The following is a 17761-nucleotide window of genomic DNA, read 5'->3' as shown; positions in this document are numbered from 1 at the left end:
GTGTACTCGTGTCTCACTGTACAACAAGCAGCTGATTAGAATTTGTAAAGCAGGCTAGACTCCAATCTTATGAACTAGTTCCAGAGGCTTATAGACAAAAGTTCAGGAGTTTAAAAAAGGCAGCAACCCAATCTTACCTGGATTTTGCTCATAGGAAGGTTGTGTGCTTTGATCGGTGATGTGGCGCAATGAAAGTAGAAAATAACTTTGATTTATTGAGGGAAATAATTCTGATTGAGGAGATTAAAAATTGTGTTCCTGACGATATACAAGTCTACTTGGCAGAGAAAAATATAAAAACTTGGCAAAATTCACAGAGGAATATGCTTTAACCCACAAGCCTAAGTGGACACCAGGGAAAACCTTTCAAAGGAATACTGCTGATAATCCAAGTAGAGTGGAAAGAAACTCTAGAAGTGAGGTTAAAGGAAGAGGAAGAGAAATGGGTGAAGGAAAACTTTGAGTGTTATTTGCCACTATTGTAAGAAGTCAGGGCACATAATAGCAAATTGTCCTGCACTGAAAAGAAAGAAAGAGAAAGGGGTGGTACCAATTGCCTAGAAGGTTAGGGATATTTTTAAACCATTCATGACTGAAGATTCATTTCAGTTAAAGAAGGATCCAATCAAGTGCCAGTTAAAATCCTGCGGGATACTGGAGCAGCCCAATCGCTCGTATTAAGCAACATTCTGAATTTTGGTGAGGAGACCTATACTGGAGATGTGAATTTAATTAAAGGCATTGGTGATGAAGCAGAGCCTATACCTTTGCATAGAATAGTGATTAAATCAGACTTTGTTAATGGCCTGGTTACGAGAGGGATAAGATCAAGTCTGCCAGTGGATGGGGTTTCTCTTTAGTTAGGGAATGATTTAGCAGGAGGGTAAAGTCATACCTGCGGTGAAACTCACAAGTAAGCCATTGGTTTATGAGTCCGAAAAGGATTGGGAAATCTACCCTGCGTGTGCCATTACTAGAGCCAAGTCAAGAAAAAAGGTAAAGGTAGAGAAAGTCTGTGTTGATCCTGTAGTGGAGACAAGCATTGAGGACAAACCAAAGGATCCAGCTTTGCTGTTGTCAAGAGAAGAATTAATAGCCAGACAAAAGCATGATCCTGATCTTGCTGGGATAAGAGATAAGATTCTGTCTAACCGGGAAATTGAAACTGTGCCAGTAAGTTACTTTGTTCAAGATGGAATATTGATGAGAAAGGGGAGACCACAAGTGATACCAGCCAGTAAAAACTGGGTGGTTGTAAGGCAAGTTGTAATTCCCAAAACTTACAGGAATGAAATATTAAAGTTGGCTCATAGTACACCTTTAGGAGGTCATCTTGGAGTGAAGAAGACGGTAGAAAAGATAAGGAAACAGTTTTATTGGCCAAAATTAAGAAGGGATGTTGTGAACTTTTGTAGAATCTGTCACACTTGTCAACTGGTGGGCAAGCCTAATCAAGGACCACCAGTGGCACCTTTACAACCCATCCCTGCTTTCGGGGAGCCCTTCTCAAAAGTGATAATGGATTGTGTTGGTCCATTGCCAAAAACGAAAGTGGGAAATGAATATCTGTTAACACTCATCTGCACCGCTTCAAGGCTTCCAGAGGCTATTCCCCTGAGAAACATTAAAGCAAAGACAATTGAGAAGGCTAACCTGTGCTCGCTTCGGCAGCACATATACTAAAATTGGAACGATACAGAGAAGATTAGCATGGCCCCTGTGCAAGGATGACACGCAAATTCGTAATTTAAAAAAAAGGCTAACCTAAAATTTTTCACACAGTTTGGCCTACCAAGGGAAATTCAATCGGACCAAGGGAGTAATTTTATGTCTGGAATATTTCAACAGGTGGTGTATGAATTGTGAGCCCATCAAATTGTATCATCTGCCTATCATCCTGAAAGTCAAGGGGCCTTGGAAAGGTTCCATTTGACTGTGAAAAATATGATGAGGGCTTATTGCATGGAAAATAATAAGGATTGGGATGAAGTAATCCATTTGTTATTATTTGCTGTGAGAGAGGCAACTCAGGAGTCTCTTGGCTTTAGTCCATTTGAGTTGGTGTTTGGTCATGAAGTCAGGGGTCCATTACTATTGTTGAAGGAACAGTGGATACATAATGATATACAATCAAATCTGTTGGATTGTATATTTTCCAAATTTAAAAACAGATTACATCAGGCTTGCGAGATGACAAGGAAAAATTTAAAAACTGCTCAGGGAAAAATGAAAATTCAGTATGATCAAAAAGCAAAAATTAGGGACATTAAACCTGGCGACAAAGTATTGGTTTTGTTTCCAATGCAGTCAAACCCTTTGGGAGTTCAGTTTTCAGGACCATAGAAGATTAAATCAAAAATTAACCAGGTGTAGCGGTGGCTACACTGCTCCTGCAATAACACACACAACCAGATGGGTGAGCTCAGTGAGCAGACTAGTTTATTGCAGGCTGCTGGGGAGCACTTATACTCCCAGCCCATACCTTGCTGAGAACCGCATTGGAGGACGCTGACGTCATCTGGGCATCACGTGGTTTCTGAGCCCCGAGCTGGAAGGAAGAGAAACCCCTGACGGCACCATTTTGGCCGGCTGCCCTGCCACGTGACTTACAAACGGGGCTGGTTCGCCTGCCTTATGGTGATTCGCCACACAGGTCACCTATGTCATTGAGAGGCCCAATCGTCAAAGAGAGACACAGTTCTGTCACTTGAACATGCTTAAACCTTACTTTGAGAAAATGAGGAGACTAGGATTCCAACCAAGGTGCTAGTTATAGAAAAAAGTAAGGAGGTAAGTTTTGTTGAAGGTCATGGAGCACAGAAAGTGATAAGCCCCAGGCTGGAAAATTCCATAGTCTTGCAAAACTTAGAAACCAAGTTAATGCATTTGACTAAATCAGAAAGGGAAGAAATTAAGACATTACCTATGAAATTTAAGGATATATTCCCAGATGTTCCAAGAAGAACTACTGTGACTGAACTACTGCAGCATCCTTACCGAGTTTTAATCAGGAAAAGAGCAGATTGTTGGATCAAGAGGTGGATTATATGCTCAAAAATGACATTATCCGAAAATCAAGTTGAAATTGGAGTTCACCCTGTGTTCTGGTACCTAATCCAGATGGCTCAATTAGGTTTTATACAGATAATTGAAAAGTAAACATGGTGACAAAGACTGATGCGTTCCCTATTCCCAGAATAGATGATTGTGTAGATAAGATGGGAAAGGCTACGTTTCTTACAAAGATCGATCTCTTAAAAGGATACTGGTGTGTTCCTTTGACAGAGAAAGGCAGGGAGATTTATGCGTTTGATACACCTTCGGGATTGTATGAGAATAATGTTATGCCTTTCGGGATGAAAAATGTACCTGGCACATTTCAGAGAATTATTAATGCAGTAATTCAGGGTTTAGAGCACACAGGAGCCTATAATCAATGATTTAGTAATTAGTACTGATCATGGGAAGAACACATGCTTGAATTAGAGCAGTTATTTCAGAGACTAGTGGAAGCACACCTCACAGTGAATTTGCTCAAGAGTGAGTTTGGACATGCCACTGTAATTTATCTGGGTTATGTGGTAGGACAGGGACAGGTGGCACCGGTGGGAGCAAAAGTATTGGCTATTACTGTGTTCCCTATCCCTGGTAATAAGAAAGATCTTTGGAGATTTCTAGGTATGATTGGCTACTATCGTAGATTTTTTTAAAACTCTGCAGAAATTGCACTCCCATTAACAAAACTACTTGGAAAGAAAGAAAATTTATCTGGTCAGATGCATGCCAGGAAGCATTTCTAAAGTTAAAGGCCATTTTATGCCATCAGCCTGTACTTTTGTCCCCTAACTTTGAAAAGCCATTCTTTTTAGCCGTGGACGCCAGTGAAGAAGCAGTTGGTACTGTACCGTTACAGAAGAAGAATGGTGTGATGGAGTAGAACATCCTATTACATACTTCTCAAAAAAGTTTAAAGACCATCAACGAAATTACTCGACCATTGAGGAGTTATTAGCGCTTGTTTTAGCGTTGCAACATTTTGATGTGTATATTTTTACTGCTCAAAAACCATTAATAATATATACTGATCATAATCCATTAGTTTTTCTGTCTAAAATGAAAAATAAGAAGATGGTTATTGAATTGGAGCTTACTATTATAAGAGTATGATTTAATTATTACACACATAAAGAGGACAGATAATGTAATAGCAGATTGTTTGTCAAGATGTTAATCTAGGTAGATACAAATCTAATCATATACTTATTGTAAAAAAAAAGGAGTTTATTTTATTTATGTAATACTTCCATTAATTGTTAAAAATTTGTTCTTGTGGACCAATTTTTTTTTAAGCAGGATGGGTGTTATAGAGATCTGTGTTGTGTATTGGCCAATGTGTTGTGTGGTTTTATGTTATGCTGAGAGAGTGGGAGACGGACTGAGCATGTACAGAAAATGAAAAAAATTTCTGGACTTGGACGATAAACCACCACTGGGTGTTGCTGTGGAGTGGAAGGCGGCCCAGAGCATGAGTCATGGTCTAGAGGGCAGTTTAGAATGTTAGGATTTCAAAAAGGATGAACATTCTGAAGGCAGCCAGAAGGATCTGGTCCAAGCCCATTGTTCCTCTACTGCAAGCAACACAGGACAACTTCAAATTTTGTTCTTTCTCTCTCTCACTCTTCAGTTGAGATCAAAGTTTTATTTAGGCTGGGGAATTTATTAGTTTTACACTGTTAGAGATTTGCATAGTAACTAGTGGGCATTGTTATAAAAGGGGGGGGGATTTTGAATTAAAGTTTGAAGGTGAATTTTTTTGTTAATAAAATAATTGTTCATCTTTACCCCTGTGTGATATGCCTTCTTTGTGGTTGCTAGTTTGATCTTGTAACAACCTGCACACCTAAATCTCTCTGTTCCACAATGCTTTCCAGGGTACCACCATTTACCATGCAAGTCCGGCCTTGGCTTGACTTACCAAAATGCAACATCTTGAACCTATCTAAATTAAACTCCATCTGCCCTTCCTCAGACCACTAACCCAGCTGATCAAGTTCAAGTTTATTATCATTTGATTTTACATATACAACATGACGAAATAACATCTCTCAAACCATGGTGCATGCACAAAAACACAATCAAAATAAATCATTTGGTATGATTTACATGGTTACAGGATTCTGTTCGTTAATCTTACAGTCTGTGGGAAGAAGCTATTCCCCAGTCTGGCAGTCCTGATGTTGATGCTCCTGTACCTCTTTCTTGATGGTAGTGGGTTAAAGATACTATGTGATGGATGGAAAGGGGTTTCTACAATTCCTTGAGCCCTATTTAGACAATGCTTCCAGTAAATGTAGTCAATAGAGAAAAGGGAGACCCCAGTGATCCTCTTGGCTGTTTTAAGGATCCCCTGTATAGACTTCCAGTCTGATGCTTTGCAACTACCATACCACACGATTATGAAGCCAGGCAGGACACACTCAAATGTGCTCCTGCAAAAAGTTGTCAAGATGGGGGCCAGTAGATTTGCACTCCTCAGCCTCCTTAGGAAGTGGAGGCAGTCTCTGACTAATGAGGTGCTATGACTCCAGGAAAGATCATCCTTTATATGCATGCCTAAAAACTTCATGGTCTCTACTCTCTCCATGATGGACCCATTGATGTGCAATGGAGAATAGTCGACTTCATCCTCCTGACGTTCACAATCACTTCCTTTGTCTTGTCCACATTGAGAGTCTGGTTATTTTTCTCATACTATTTTACAAGCCTTTCAACCTCATTTTTCTCATGCACTCATTATTGTTGCTGATGAGGCCAACAATTGTTGTATTGTGATTTAATATTTAGGAGATAAATTGGTAAAATTAGAGTAGGTTACATACATACATTTTAAAACAGATCTTATTTGAAATACTGAAGAATTCATATTCAGTGACTTTACAGAAACTATGGAGAATGCTATTTCACAAGTAGGTGCTAATTGAAATGATGTCATGAAATGAATGGACTGGAGAAAAGTCATCTGTGTTGAACATTTTTACAAGACTTCTGACCTTTCTGCAAAGTGCGCACTCAGAGGTCACTCCTGGGTTCTTGTTTGCCTAAAACCAACAGATGGGAGCAGAAGAATAACTACTATTATTTACAGGAGAAAACAGAGACAGACACTGAACAGGCACAGGTGAAACATGCAGGAGAAGCTTGTTTGAACTGAAACAAACTCCAGAGTGGCGGTTGGCTGGAAGTGCTATCTGTCTGATGTTTCTCTTAGAATAAGGGGAACAGAAAGGAACTCTGTAGTAGCTTGAAATAAAGAGATCATCATCTGGAGAACCCTGATGGGGCAAGTTTCATCAGCAAGACATGGAGGTGACTAATGGTGGTACCTCAGTTGTGGAAATTTTGGAACAACAAATCTCTCTCTGCAAACCTACAAAGAACCTTCCTGAGCAGTAAACATTCACCTTTTGAGCACCAAAGCCTGGTGAACTTTATACATGTTAAATTCTGCGCACAGTATAAGAATTGCCTGCAACCAATGATCTTGGAAGAATGAAATGTGAGATTGAACTGTGAACCAAAAGACTTAAATTTACACACACATTACGTATACATGCACTTAGAATTAGAAGGGGGTTAAGTTGGGTTAGCTAAGTTAATAGAGGCAAGTTAGTTTGATTCTGTTTTCACGTTTAAAGATAATTAAAAACAACTTTTGTTTAAGTAACTACTTGTCTTGGTGAACCCCTATTGCTGCTGGGTTTTGGAGTCCTTTGGGCTCGTAACAGTCTCATACATAAATCTCATGATTCTGTTAGAGTTGAATATGGCAGTGCAGCCATAGGAATGCAACACATGATGTGCTCAGCACTCAATCCTGAAGTGCACTAGTGCAGAATAATGGGGTTTGAGGTTTTATTGCCAATCTCGACAAACTGTGGTATTTCTATCAAGAAGTCCAGGATCCAGTTGCAGAGGGGGGTGTTGAGTTGCAGAGAACAGTTTATCCACCAGTTTATGATTGTGTTGAATGCTGAACCTAGGTCAATAAACAACAGCCTGCTGTATGAAGCATCAATCTCTAGGTGGATCAGGACAGAGTGGAAGGTCAAGGCTATTGCATCAACAGTGAACAAAGTGCTTTGATGCTTTCGTTCATCAGCCACTCAAAGCACTTCATGATTGTAGACATCAGTGCCAGTGGGCAGTTGCCATCAATTTCCTGGGCTCTGGGATGATGGTGGCTGCCTTGCATCCTGCTGGGACAGTGGATTACAAAAGTGAGATGTGGTAAATATCCATTGCAACCTCCATCAGCTGGGCCACACATACCATCAACACCCAACAAGTTATCTGGACTGCTGCTTTTTGTGGGTTCACTCCGACTAGGATCTTCCTCACCTCAGCCAGTTCTTCAAGGAAAAATGAGGCTTTCTCATAGAAAATGTTCTTCACTTTCCAATTCATCACTAGTTTAAGTGTCATCTGCAAATGAACTAATCATGTCATCTACTTCCTCATTCAATGTATAAATGCTGAACACTTTGGACCCAGCTCAGATCTCTGCAGCACACCACTTGTCACAATTTGTGAGACAAATTCCTATGCACAAACTCATAATGACCATCTCTAATCAGTCTTTGCCTTTCCAAATGCATGTAGCAGTTGTTTCTCAGAATCCCCTCCAGCTTGCCCACAACTGCATGCTTACCCTTGAAAGTTTTCTTTTTAAAAAAAACACACAACTTTGGCCACCCTCCAGTCTCCTGGCACTTCACCCATGCTAAAGGCAATGCAAATATTCCTGTCAGGTCCCTGCAATTTCCCCTCTAGCCTACCACTATGTCCTTGGAGATATACATATATGTCAGGCCTCTTGAATTTACCTACTTTCATGTTCCTCCAGCACCTCCTTATTGAATGTCTTTGAAAAATCCATATGCATTACAAGAGATTTTCTACCAAAGGACTCAAAGATTCTCATTATTTGAAATATTGTCACTGGCAGGTGCCAGATTTCCAAAAGTTTATGGTTTCTTTAACTAAACAAAAACAGTGATTGTTAACATTAATGCAAATCTTGCTGATAATTCCAGTTTTGGTGATCTTCATTCAACATCTGATCCTGGAGAGCATACGTTGCAATATTGAGCTCTCCATAGGATTACGGACAATGGAGTTGCACTTCAGGTAGCTCAACTGTCTCACAGCTCCAGTGACCTGCGCTCGATTCTGACCTTTCATGCCATCTACATGGAACAAAATTATCAATAGTGATTCCTGAAGGCTGCAATGCATCTAGGTTGATAGATTAATGAAAGCAGAGAGAAAGAAGAAAAAAAAAACATGATAAAGCTTGATGGTTTCATAACAGCATATTTCCATTGCAACCCTGGAATCACCCACTCACAGATATTCCCTTTGTCCTCTCCCCTCCACCCCACCAACCTGCAATTTAAAATTAGCATGTTTTCTCATTTTTCTAGTTCAGGTGATGTTCTTACCCTGAACCATCAACTTTATTTCACCTACTGTCTTTCAGTACTTTTTTTTAGGATTTTCAGTATTTGCAGATTTTTTTTTCCCCCATTTTCAAGGTCTCAGTTTCAGAGTTAAAATAATTCTGAATTCATACGCATTAAACCATTGAGTGAGATAGCGTAGAAACTGGTCTTACAGCCTAAATCATCCATTGCCCATCTGAGCTCCTTCATTTGCCTGCCTTGGCTCATATCCCTCCAAACCTTAGAGAAATACAATATATGCATATCAGAAAACAATGAGAAGCTGAAGGCACTGAATGGATCAGGTAACATCAAATGGAAAGAATAAAAACACAATGTTGGAGCAACTCAGCAGGTCAAACAGTGTAGTTTATATAGCAAAGAAAAAGATACATGACCAGCATTTCAGGCTTGAATTCTTCATCTTTGCTATATAAAGTACATTATAGAAAGTAGACATTATGCATGTCTACTTGAATTCAATGTTAAGTACTCTCAAGTTAAAAATCATGCAGCCTGGGTTCTATCGTACCTGATAAATTTTGTTTTAATTATTCATCAAAAAATTTGCTTTAAAGCAAGGGACACCAAGTAATAAATTATAATGATAGAAGCACCCATAAGTAGTGCCAAGTTATACATTATTCAATGCTGTGAAAGCAAATACACTGAAAACAAGTTGCACAGGACTCAGTCACCTCATTTAAAGCCAGTACACCCATTAGCTGTGCTATTCCTAAAAGCTCTGAGTGAAGCAGTACCAAAACACTGGGAAGTGAGCCTAAAAATCACTTAAGGCAATACAATTTACTGCCCTATCAATTAACCTCTTGTGTGATCCTCACAATTCATCACACATTGCTCACATCATTATCCTTGCGAGTGATAGATGCAGAATTATTACTATGAACACAAAATACACTTTCCAGACTTAAATAGAACTTTAAAAAAGGTATGTTGCTGTACTGTTGAGCATTTTCCCACAATCGAAGTAGACATAACACAAAATAACCACAAAAATTCCATTGCATGAAGCTGTCCTTCATTAAGTCGAGAAACCACATTGACACTGCTGGTTTCCAAAGCATTCTGGAAGTGAGACTATCCTAATGCTCACAATCACAAAGTCCATATTTGTTTTAATTAATTAGTAATTTAAAATTAGTAATTCAAAATTTCCCTTTGAAAATAAGGGTTCCCTCCTAAAACAACTGTTGTAAAGGGAAAACTTCATAATCATCAAATGCCAAAGAAGTTTTGCATAGAAAATTGAAAATGGAAACATTCCTACTATATTAATTAGGTTAGATACGGAAGTATCGACCTTTTATATTTTTTTGTGCAGCAACTGGAGTGACCAAAGAAATCAGAAGCAGTAACCCTGGCTAAGTTGCTGACTACAAAAAATGGGGTTTTCATGATTAAAAAAAATAATTACAGGAACATAATATTTGATCCAAAACCCTTGGGACCAGCCACTTTAGAATTCGGAAATTTTTTGACTAGAATAATAATAACAGCAGTACATTAAGTAATTGTGCTGATTTCAGATTCGCGCAAAACAAAGACACACACCAACTGGAAGGGTCTCTCGATTGTGGGGGTGGGGGGGGGGGGGGCAGAGAGTGGTAAATGGTGAAAGATAGACCATAAAATTATTCACATACTTTTTTTTGGTAAAACCTATAGCAAAACCAAATATTAACTGGCTCAAACTAAGCTAAACACCTGAAAATATGGTGACCATTGTCTTCACGTTGGGAGTCCTTTTTAAAGACTTCTTTCAGTGTCATCGGCCTCCTAGCAGGAGCGGGGACCATAGTTGGGGAATGGTGGCAGTGATTAGGAGGCATCGGGGATGGGCGGGCGTCCGCATCAAAGAAGTCGCCTCGGACTCCTGGCACATCTGACTGGTCAGAGCACTGAGACACAGTGCTGGACACGTCAGGTCAGGTTTGGTGCCAAACGCAAGCTTTGGTGTGCAGGAAACATCCATGGGAAAAAATGTTCGATTTTCTTAGGTTTTAGTTTTCAGAATTTCAGATAAAAGATTATATACCTGTATTAGTAAACTAAAATGTAAATTTTACATGTTACTTTTAAATGATGCACATAACTAAGGAATAAATAGTTTCCATATCAAGTTAAAATTTATAATCATCTGCCTGTGAATGGTAGAATCTAAGAGAGATTGTTGAAAGTGTAGGAAGAATAAAACTGGAATTAACACCCACACACACACCCCCTTCCTTCTTGTGAAATCAGTGCAATATAGGATAAGAATCATAGTTTAAACCCACCCAGAAGTATACAAATCAGAGAAATGTTATGCCACATTTAACTTCATAAATATCTTCATGTTTGGGAACTAAAAGGCAGAGTGTAATTGACCTTTTATGTTTGGAACCTGGATTCAAGCCCATTCGAAACTGATGAGATAAAAATTTTCCCAGCGAAGGAGAGACTGAGTCCTGCGTCAAAAAGGCTAACGTAAATTTGTCAGCAGACCAAATTTTTACCCAGTTTGACATTCTGATTCTCTCTGAGAGAAACAAAATAATGACATGATTATTGGAGAAAAATATCTTACAGGTTTGGAAATAAATGTATTTGGGGCAGGGTAAAACAAAGACACGAGGTGTGCGCTTACTCCAGTACAGATGCAACATGACTTGCACATTCTTGTACGCGAATGAGTTTCAGCTATACTTGCCTTTTCATCGTCTAAGTGGAACAAACCATGCTGTAAGCCTACTTGGGTAGTTCAGCCCAACTATTTCTTTCCTTCATTGCATCCTGCACTCAAATTAACTTTACCCCACTCTGGTAACTCTCAACCCTTTCTCGATTTCTGTCTCCAGCTTTGGAGACAGACAATCTACTGCACCTTTTACAAATCAATTGACTGCCACAGTTACCAGGACTGCACCTTTTCTCACCACGTTTCTGGTAAGGAACGTATACTCACCTCTCGGTTCCTGTCTCAGCTGTATCTGTTTTCACGACGAAGCTTTCCATTCTAGGACAGCAGAGATGCCTTCCTTTTCAGTAAAAGTGCTTTCCCCTCCAGTCATCAATGCAGCCCTCACCCACATCGCCTTCATTTCCTGCACACATGCCCTCACCTCATCCCTGCCCAGCCCCCAGCATCAATACTGACCTCCAATTTCCAGCTACCTTACTTTCCCTAATTCCTCATGGCCCCTTCTACCTTTTCTTCCCTGTTCTGTCCTCTCTCAACCTCCCTGTCACTCAAACCTTCCTTCAGCTTCCCTCCTTCCCTTCATCCAATGATCTACTGCCCTCCCCTATCACAGTGCATCTTCCTCAGCCTTCTGTCTCTTCCTCCTATCACATCCCAGCTACTTACATTATTCCCATTTCTTCCCCCTTCCACCTGTATTCCCCTATTACCAGTCAGTTCATTCTTCTCTGCCTCCACCACCTTTTATTTCACTTCTGCTCTTTCTTCCCAGCTCAAATGAAGGATCTCAGCCTCTTGGACACCTCCTGACCCACTGAGTTCTGCCAGCAGTTGTGCTGCTCCAGCTTTCCAGCATCTTCATTCTTATTTTCCTCCAAACCAGTGGTTCTCAACCTTTTACTTTCCACTCACATACCAATCCCTATGCCATAGGTGCTCTATGATTAGTAAGGGATTGCTTAAGGTGGTATGTAGGTAGAAAGAAATTTTTTTAAAACTACTGCTTTAATTGTACCTAATTAACTCATTATGTGCAGGGTTTCATAACTCCAAAGGAAATGAGCCAATGAAATATTTTTCTCAAAATATTTCCATAACAATTGGGTCTAGAGCAGTGATTCTCAACCTTCCCTTCCCACTCACATACAACCTTAAGCACTCCCTGACTAATTACAGAGGACTTATGGCATTGGAATACTTAAAGTGATAGGTGAGTGAAAAGAAAAAGGTTGAGAACCACTGCTCCAAACTCTTTCTTAGTTAAGGAAAATATACTATCCTGGCAGGAGCCAGGACTTAGCAATGGTCAGGAGGTTTCTGAAGAGGTGGACCCAGCAGACATTAAAAAGGTACGCTGAAGTGGAGCAGCCACTGTATAAGTGACCCAGTGCAATAATGGGACCTAGACGCTTTTGCAAGCAGAGGTTTGATGTGCGGGGTTGAGGAAGTGTTGCAGATGTTGGCCATGACAGCAGCTCTCTAGGGAAAAAAAGGCTCGAGTGAGAAGGGACAGGTAACAGCGGGTAAGGCAAGATTTTTTTTAATTTAAATTGCACAGTGAGCAGGGAGAATGATAACAAGGACAGTGGTCATGGTCCTCTTGTAGGATGTGGGAAATCATAGACTCCACAAATGTCACTGATGTCTTCACCTGCAAGAAGTGTATCTGCCTGAATTTACTTACAGGCTGCTTTAAGGAACTGGAGCTGAAACTTGATGAACTTTGGATTATTCAGGAGACACTGGGGTTCATATACAGGAGTTACAGGGAGGCAGATAATTAAATGACCATCGGGAGGGAAAGGGAATAGGCAGTCAGTGCAGGGTAACCCACTGGCCATTTTTCTCAATAAATGCATACAATTTTGGATACTGTTGAGGGGGACGACCACAGGGGTCAGGTCTCTGGCACAGAGACTGGCTGTTTGGCTCAGAAAGGGAGAAGAATTGACCTGTAGTGATAGCAATTTTACTAAGTAAGCCAGGTAACCATAAGAAATGTGACTATTTTGCATTTTAAATATATTTCTGAGTGTGCGCCATCAGGAGTATTTCATATCGCACATTTCTAAAGATTACAGCGTTCTTGATGTAACATCAGATAGATTCATCTTCAAAGAAACATTTATTTGTGGAACCATTTCATTCCATGGTTTGTTGCAAATATTCAAAAGATGATGAACAGGGATGGGGATTACAGAATCATTTCCAATCTCTGCAGGTTACTAAATCAGATTTGTGATCACTTTCACAGCCAGAAAATCTAGCCCAAAACTGGCTCAGTTCTACGTGCTTGTTCACCTTCCCTACCAGAGTGTTCTTACTTGACTGCGTGTCATAAATTCCTGAAGTACACAAACTTAGCATGGGACTATATGTAGCTTTATTTGTGCACAGGGACAGTTTAACTTTAAAACCTGAAACTAGAGATATGAAAAGCTTGCTCTTACGCCTCAAAATCCTCAAATATATTTCAATTTTAATTTAGAGATATAGCATGGTAACAGTCCCATCCAGTCCATGAGCCTGAACAGCCCAATAAATTTATGTGATCAATTAACCTACTAACCCGTACACCTTTGGAACATGGAAGCACCCAGAGAAAACCTATGTAGACACAGGGAGAATGTACAAACAGCAGTGGAGATGAACCTAGGTCACTGGCACTGTAAATATGTTGTGCTATGACACTAACCTATTTTTTTTGTATATAAATATGCAAAAAAAGTACATGCTAGAAAAACTCAGAATGAATCTAATGACAGAGAGGTAATCAGACTATACAAATTTTATGGTGTTATATTGAATTTTATTGCAGCTCAATTTTCAAACTCGAGTTTTTCCAAATGTCTTTGTGGCCTCTTTCAATGCTCTATGATTTATAACTAAAAAGTTCAGATTTGTTGTCAAAGTACATACATAACATACAACCTTGAGATTATCCTGCAGGTGAAGCAAAATTACCAATTATTGGTAGTGCAAAAAACTGTACTCAAGGTGGTACATAGACATGTAAACAAATTTTTAAAAATGTAAATAAACTGACTGTGCAATACAGAGAGGAAAAAAAAGTAATAAAGTACAAGAGTCCTTAAATGGATCTGATTGAGTTTAGTTGTTACAGAGTCAGAATGTGGAAGGGAAACAGTTGCTCCTGCACTGATGGTGTGAATCTTGTGGCACCTATCTCTTTCCTGATGATAACAAGAACATAGCATGTGCTGGGTGGTGTGGATCCTTGATGATTACTGCTGCTCTCTGCCAGAAGAACTCCCTGTAGATGTTCTTGATTGTGGAGAGGATTTTGCCTGTGAAGCCCCAGGCTGTGTCCACTACCTTTGGCAGGGATATCCACTCAGGGGTATTGGTGTCCCCATACCAGACCATGATGCAGTCAGTCAGCGCACTTTCTACCATATATCTGTAGAAATTTGCCAGGGTTTCTTTTTTTTTTTTAAATTTTTTATTTTTCACACCATAAATCACAATAGCCATGATATACACTTTTTCTTTTCCACACATTTACAGTGACTTTTTCTCCCTCCCCCCTCCCTCCTCCCAAGCCACCCCCCCATCCCCCCCCCCTCTCATCCATTTTAGTTATACAATCTAGGTTGCATTAATTCAGTTAGACAATGTTGTCATTCAACAAAAATACACCAGAAATTCTACTGAGTCCATTCTTTTCTTTTCTTCTCCTTCCATCAACTTAGGTAATGTTTGTTCCCGGTAGGTTTTCGCTATTGTATTTAATGTAAGGCTCCCATACTTGTTCGAATATTTCAATATTATTTCTTAAACTATATGTTATTTTTTCTAATGGAATACATTTATTCATTTCTATATACCATTGTTGTATTTTCAAATTATCTTCCAATTTCCAGGTTGACATAATACATTTTTTTGCTACAGCTAGGGCTATCTTAACAAATCTTTTTTGTGCATCCTCCAAGTCAATTCCAAATTCTTTATTTTTTATGTTACTTAGGAGAAAGATCTCTGGATTCTTTGGTATATTGTTTTCTGTTATTTTATTTAATATCTGATTGAGATCATCCCAAAATTTTTCTACTCTCTCACATGTCCAGATTGCATGAATTGTTGTTCCCCTTTCTTTTTTACATCGAAAACATCTATCAGATACTGTTGGGTCCCATTTATTTAACTTTTGCGGTGTAATGTATAGTCTGTGTAACCAATTATATTGTATCATACGCAGCCTCGTATTTATTGTATTTCTCATCGTTCCAGAGCATAACTTCTCCCATGTTTCCTTTTTTATCTTTATATTTAAATCTTGTTCCCATTTTTGTTTAGTTTTACCATTTGTTTCCTCATTTTCCTTTTCTTGCAGTTTAATATACATATTTTTTATAAATCTTTTGATTAACATTGTATCTGTAATCACATATTCAAGGTTACTTCCCTCTGGTAAACTCAAGTTGCTTCCTAATTTATCTTTCAAGTAGGATCTCAGTTGGTAATATGCCAGCGCTGTATCTCCCGTTATATTGTACTTATCTCTCATTTGTTCAAAGGATAAGAATCTACTTCCTGAAAAACAATTTTCTATTCTTTTAATCCCTTTTTTTTCCCATTTTCTAAAGGCAAGGTTGTCTATTGTAAAAGGGAGTAGCTTATTTTGCGTCAATATTAGTTTTGGTATTTGGTAATTTATTTTATTTCTTTCTACATGAATCTTCTTCCATATATTGAGGAGATGGTGTAATACTGGAGAAGTTCTATGTTGTACCAATTTTTCGTCCCATTTATATAATATGTGTTCAGGTATCTTTTCCCCTATTTTATCTAATTCTAGTCTCGTCCAGTCTGGTTTTTCCCTTGTTTGATAAAAATCTGATAGGTACCTTAATTGTGCGGCTCTATAATAATTTTTGAAGTTTGGCAATTGTAAGCCTCCTTGTTTATACCATTCTGTTAATTTGTCTAGTGCTATCCTCGGTTTCCCCCCTCTCCATAAAAATCTCCTTATTATTTTCTTTAACTCTTTGAAGAATTTTTCTGTCAGTTGTATTGGCAATGCCTGAAATAAGTATAGTATCCTTGGAAAAATGTTCATTTTAATACAGTTTATCCTTCCTATCAGTGTTAGTGGTAGCTCTTTCCAATGCTCTAAATCGTCCTGTAATTTTTTCATTAGTGGATTGTAATTGAGTTTATATAATTGGCCTAGATTTTTGTTTATTTGCACACCTAGGTATCTTATTGCCTGAAATTTGCCAGGGTTTCTGATGTCATACCAAACCTCCAAACTCCTAAGAAAGTAGAGGTGCTGATGTGCTCTTTACATGATGTCATTAGTGAGTTGGATCCAGGAAAAATCTTCTGATATAGTGTCTCTCAAGAACTCCTCTCCACCTCTGATCCTCCAATTGTCACTGGATCATACACAACTGCTTTTCCCTTCCTGAAGTCAACAATCAGCTCCTTGGTTTTGGTGACAAGTGAGTGAGGTTGTTGTTGGTGTGCTATTCAGCTAAGTTTTGAGTCTGCCTCCTGTATGCTGACTCATCGCCATTTTTATACATTACAGTATCGGCCCTTCAGCCCTCCACCAATATATTCCAACTAAAAAAAGTACTAAACCCTTCCTACCTTTTAACCCTTTTTCTTTCATCCACCTGCCCAAGAATCTCTTCAATGCCCCAATACTGTGCTGTAATGTTTTATGTTGTACCGTAGTATTGTTAGCAAAGTTGTAAACGATATCGTGGTCAAAGCAAGCCACACAGTCATAGGTGTATAGTGAGTGGAGCAGGAGGCTAAGAATGCAGCCCTGTTGTGCTCCAGTATTGATGGGAGTTTGAGGAGATATTCTTAACAATCCTCACTGAGGTGAGGAAATCCAGGATCCAATTACACAGTAAGGTATTGAGGCCCAGGTCTTGGAGTTTGTTGATCAATTTTGAGGGGATAATGGTGTTAAATGCAAAACTGTTGTCTATAAACCACATCCTGACGCATGCATCTTTGATGTCCATGTGCTTCAGGGCTTTGTGTAGGGCCAGTGAGATGGCATTTGCCGTCAACCTGTTATCTGTACTCCTCCAATACTGTCTCTTACTATTCAGAATTTAAATTGCCACTATTATCGGCCAGGCCCTCAGCTGCTAAGACCCAAGCCCTTCAATTTTCCCTCCTCCCATCCCTCCCCAAGAACTACTCATCCCTCAACCCCTTTCACTTTTGAATGTCCTTGGTAAGTCTTGCCCTGTCACAGTCTGTCCTTGTATCATCCTCCTGACCTGGCCTCAAAAATCTTAGTGTCGCCTAACTCTTTCAAACATTCTGCCAGTTGGTACCTTCCAACTGCCTTCTACTGAAATACAATAAAACCCTTGTATCCGGAATTCAAGCAACCAGAAAATGTTTTAAAAATAAATAAGAATAAAATAATAGGTGGTAAAGGTGCTGAGCTAAACGCTACACAACAGTACTGCTCCATTTTGTTACTTAGCTTCTCTAGACTAAACATTCAAGGGCTCGCCCACTAAGAGCCAAGCAAACTCGCCTGCAAGGAAGCAAGCTCATCAAC

At 39.3% G+C, this 17761-nt stretch overlaps 1 protein-coding gene and 1 non-coding gene across 3 annotated transcripts in view; one reads left to right on the top strand and one right to left on the bottom strand.

Annotated features, from left to right (window-relative positions):
* Positions 1 to 17761, bottom strand: part of fancc (FA complementation group C) — a 191967-nt gene that overhangs the window by 165378 nt on the left and 8828 nt on the right. The gene's annotated exons all lie outside the window — the stretch shown is intronic.
* On the top strand, positions 1656 to 1762 carry LOC138752123 (U6 spliceosomal RNA). The gene has a single exon (XR_011350395.1). It is a non-coding gene; the product is annotated as a U6 spliceosomal RNA (small nuclear RNA).

Source organism: Narcine bancroftii, chromosome 1 (genome assembly GCF_036971445.1).
Source record: "Narcine bancroftii isolate sNarBan1 chromosome 1, sNarBan1.hap1, whole genome shotgun sequence".
NCBI lineage: Eukaryota > Metazoa > Chordata > Chondrichthyes > Torpediniformes > Narcinidae > Narcine > Narcine bancroftii.
The sequence above is the reverse complement of the archived record's forward strand: the minus strand, read 5'-3'. Positions and strand labels throughout refer to the sequence as shown.